General features: G+C 41.4%; 1 pseudogene; it reads right to left on the bottom strand.

Moving 5' to 3' along the window:
• Positions 1 to 217: 217 nt before the first annotated feature.
• Positions 218 to 2,848, bottom strand: LOC140925577 (extracellular calcium-sensing receptor-like; annotated as a pseudogene).
• Positions 2,849 to 4,342: the final 1,494 nt, after the last annotated feature.

Here is a 4,342-nt window from a genome sequence, read left to right as displayed (position 1 = left end):
GCCTGTTTCCAGTCTTCTATCAGTCCACGCAAGGTCGTCTCACAGCTATGTGACTTTCTGTACGCTGTCATTTTCCAGTACAGGAAGACAATACATACAAGGTAAAGAAGTCTAGCGTATTTAATGATTAAGGCAGGTACAGATTCAGAAGTTTAAAGTATTTCTCCATGTTACTGGTCAAAAGAATGGCTGGTGGGTTAACTGCAATCCGGCGTTTTTAATTTTTCCTACTCAGTGCAGCGTTAGGTACTCCTTCATTAATTTGTCCAGGCAAAACTCTGGTTGCCTTTACATTACTAAAGGAGAAATTCATCACCTGCGACCTGACGCTTTCGATGGTGTTTTGCTCGGATTGGAAAAAGAGAATGTAGATTCTGGGACCGAACATGCATCCCAACATACCAAACGAAGTTGCTAAAGTTGTAGTACAAGATACAATTGTCACGTACCAGCTCTTAAAAGCAAACGCCACAGGGTAATATGCCAGCGATGACAACAGTAGAATGTACATAGAGAATCCTATGTATTTTGTCTCGTTAAAGTTATCGGGAATTCCTCTTGCTTTGAAAGCGTAATACGTACACAGGAAAGCCACAGTGAGCGTGTAAGCACAGACTGCGATGAACAGTGCAAGGCCGACGTTGGTATCAAATGGTTTGCACACAAGAAAGATGTACTCATCTACGCGGATGATTTTATTACGCCTCGGGGGGTCAAGAAAGATCCACAGGGCCAATAAACAAAGGAAAGCTAAATTCATACCTGAGAGAAAGATACCCTGCCTTGTTAGGGTTTTGTAACACGGTGTAAACAACTGTGCCACTTTATCGACTTCAAAAACGCTTGCTATTCGCATAGTTTTCAAAAAGAGCACTGTGATACAAAGATTGAGACCAAAATAGCGCCAGAAAAATGTTGCCGTGCAAAGTGAATGGCTGGGCTCAGAAAGTTCGAGGACGGCTAAAATAAGGAGAGCTGAGATACCAAATAGCAACAGAAAAGAGATCTCTCTGTTAGAGGCCTTAACGACTGGGGTGTTGAAAAACTTGATGTAGGTGCCTCCTACGAACAATATGAGAGTAAAACCGAGGGAAGCCACCACTGTTATGGTGATTCCATAGACATTTAAATGCGTGATGTTGATGACTGGTAGCTTTTCACACCTACTGCGCTCCTCGTTTGACATTTTCTCTGGGTCACACTTAGTGCAGTTAATAGATCCGACTTTGGTACTGACAGTTCCTAGTGGACACTTAATACAATCCCAGCAACATGGCTCGGTTTTCTCCCTTCTGGTACCAGGTAAACATTCTGATGAACAGTAGGATAACGGGGTGAAGGGAGTTCTCCATCGTAGCCTGGACAAATCTATTTTGAGTTTGGGCGTGTTTTTTTTGTCCCAGGAACCAACCAGAATATGTTTGCGGACTGCGTCGGTGGTTGAGTCCAGCTGATAGTTTATGATGTCGTATGAAGCTGTTAAAGGATCTCCAAACTCGTCAAAGCGCACCTTGCCAGTCAAACTGTCAAAACTGATATTTCTGAGATATTTCTCCAGATCACGGCCTTTGATAGTCGGCTTGACTGGAGGACACTTTCCTCTTTTACCAGCTTCATGTATAGTAAGAGAACAGCGGTAAATGTTATCTAGGGCGTGTGCAATAGCATAAACAGCGTCAATGTGTTACGATACGAAAGAGTCGCCTATCTTTTGCGGCGCATGGTGTACCGTCAGATTTGCTTCGCAAAGTGCGAGCCCAGAATCATCGGAGTTTGTGGCTGAACAGTTAAAATGCAATCTCCAGAACTCTTCCCACCAGTCCGCGCCTCTTTCGATGCTTTTGGCGGGTGTGATCGTCTTAAGGTGCTCTTCAAATTCGAGAACAGAATAGTCATGTGGAATTATTCCCAAGGAGCCGTTTATCATAGTGAAGTGAGGGTCGAGATCTAATGTTCCTTTCGTGGCCAGTGCGTCGCTAAGTATCCAAGTCTTTTCTTCAAGATTTTGAACGGCTGCTTCCTCAAAAAATGCTCTTCCGTTATTGCCAGAAAGCCAAAGAATGATCACTGCGATTTCAGACCTCCTTTTAATCTTGAGAACAGTTTCCTTCGTTTTATTCTTATAGCTTAGCCGCGGAATGTACTCAGAAAAAGCAATGCAAAATTTTCCACGGTTGTAGGATACTTTTTCCAGGGCCGAAATACCGTTAAGTCCATAAGAATCATCCAACCCGACAGCCGCCACGTATGTCCAGTTAAAGAGCTCTATGATGTCTGCCATGACCTCTGCTTGCCAGTTATCTGGTGGAACTGTCCTGAAAAAGTCTTTGTACATTTGTGAACTTAACTCATTGCTTGTTGCAGTCGGGCTGATGGCAGGAATGTCAGAAACCTGAAGAAGACTTCCTACTAGCACTGCGCTGCCAGAATCGGTAGGGCCAACTAACGCTGAGATGGTTTTGGTTTCGTTGACATATCTTGTGAGGGAGGTGCTGATGTTTTGGTTAGACATATGTACTGGATCGCCATCACACATGAAGCCATAGGCTATTTTCATGGCTCGAGCACTGCTTCTACAGTAGTCTCTTAAATCGTAGCCGATTGTCACGTTCGGTAAAATACTGGAATTCTTGTTAATTTTCTCAATAGCGAAGATCGTAGCCTCTGCGTGTCCCAGCCCTCTGGTAGAAAGCTCAGTACATTGATCATTAGTGCCAGAATAGTGGATGTTGAATAGACCACCAACTATAACGTCGCCATCTTTATACTTTCTATATCCGTCGTTTGAAGATGTTAGTGGAAGAAATAGCAGTATGAAGAGAGGCGGTCTTAAGATGCCTGAAAGCATTATTTTTTTCCTCCACTTCATCGGCCTTGTGTGGTTTGCACTAAAACAAATTAAAGGAATATAGATTTAACCTTGCGAACAGTTTTAAGAAAAAGATGCGTTTAGAAAGAAGAACGGCTTTCTCAACAACAGTCAAACATCTGTTGCGCAAACTTGTTTTTGTAACTTGCTTAAAAGTTCCCGATATCGTTTGCCCAAATTATCGTAAATCTGGCGTATACTAAAAAACCTTCACATATTTTTAGCAGTGAGAGTAACCTTTTAATCTATTAACACGGAGTCACCCAAAGGGTATCTGCGATTTATGGAGGTCTTTATAGTGTTGGGTGCCATGTGCAAATGTTACTCACTTTCTTATAAGGGAAAAGGAAGATGATGCAGTCTTCCTATGATGCATTTCGCCGTAATACATTATCGAATTGTTTTGTGACGTCATCACTTTAAAGATGGATGTATTGAGTAAATGACTCGATCAAGCTCCCGTCTTTGAGGAAGACACAGACGTGATTGATATGCACTCTTGCGATTTGAATACCGACTAATTTACAGTACCCTCTTTGCAGTTTTTAAGGCTGAATGTGGTCTCGCGGCCAATTCTTTTTTGTCAGTTCTTTGCTGGAGAGGGGTTAGTAAGCTTAAGCTTATATGTTATCAGCTAAAAGGCGAATTTTGGATAGACTCGACGGCGTGAGATTTGTATTCATTGTACAGGTTACTGAGAAAGTTAAAAATAAACTCCAAACTATTCATTATGAAATTGTTCTTCGAGGAATTCAACCTTCTTTTCTTCACGGCGGAGGGCATGACCTGTTTTGATATGCAACCAAGGTGGCGACGTCTTGGAGAATTTTGAGGTGCATGTTTACTATATGGTCAAGGAAATCTCGTCTTTAAAAGGAAGAAATTGATGTATTTATAAATGTTTCATAGACGTTTATAATTCATTTTGGTATCAGTGTTTACAAAATGTGCTCCGAGTGGAGATGGCGTGATTTTGTGTTGAATTTTGCCGTGTGCTCAGCCGATTTTCACTCGCGTAAACGGATCCACGATCTAGTTAGTGTTACGCGGATTGCTTTTAAGGATTAACTACCGGATTTTTTTTTCAATAAAATTTTACATAAATAATTTTTCTGTCTATTGTTTTGTGTTTGTTCATTCAAAACATTGGCTCAAAGCGCGATCGTAAGACCAAGTTGACTTTTTTATGCTACTATGCATCATTTCTGCGAGAGATGAATTTTTGTGAATTTTTGGGCGCTTTTCGAGACGCAGCTAATGGATTTTATTTAAAAATGTGTTTTACTGATTATTCTAGTTGTATGAAGAGATAGTTCTTTACACCTATTTTATTTATATTTTCACCCTACGTACGTTTTACTCATGTTTACTTCACAGGTGGGTCTTCGAGAAGTCGGGCAGTCGTCTGCCAATGGCTTAAAACAGCCATGTTCAATTTCGATTTGTTGATTTTTGAGTCGAGGTACAACGAGG

The sequence above is a fragment of the Porites lutea genome, chromosome 2 (assembly GCF_958299795.1).
Source record: "Porites lutea chromosome 2, jaPorLute2.1, whole genome shotgun sequence".
Classification (NCBI taxonomy): domain Eukaryota; kingdom Metazoa; phylum Cnidaria; class Anthozoa; order Scleractinia; family Poritidae; genus Porites; species Porites lutea.
Note: the sequence above shows the minus strand (reverse complement) of the source record. Positions and strands in the feature narration are given on the sequence as shown.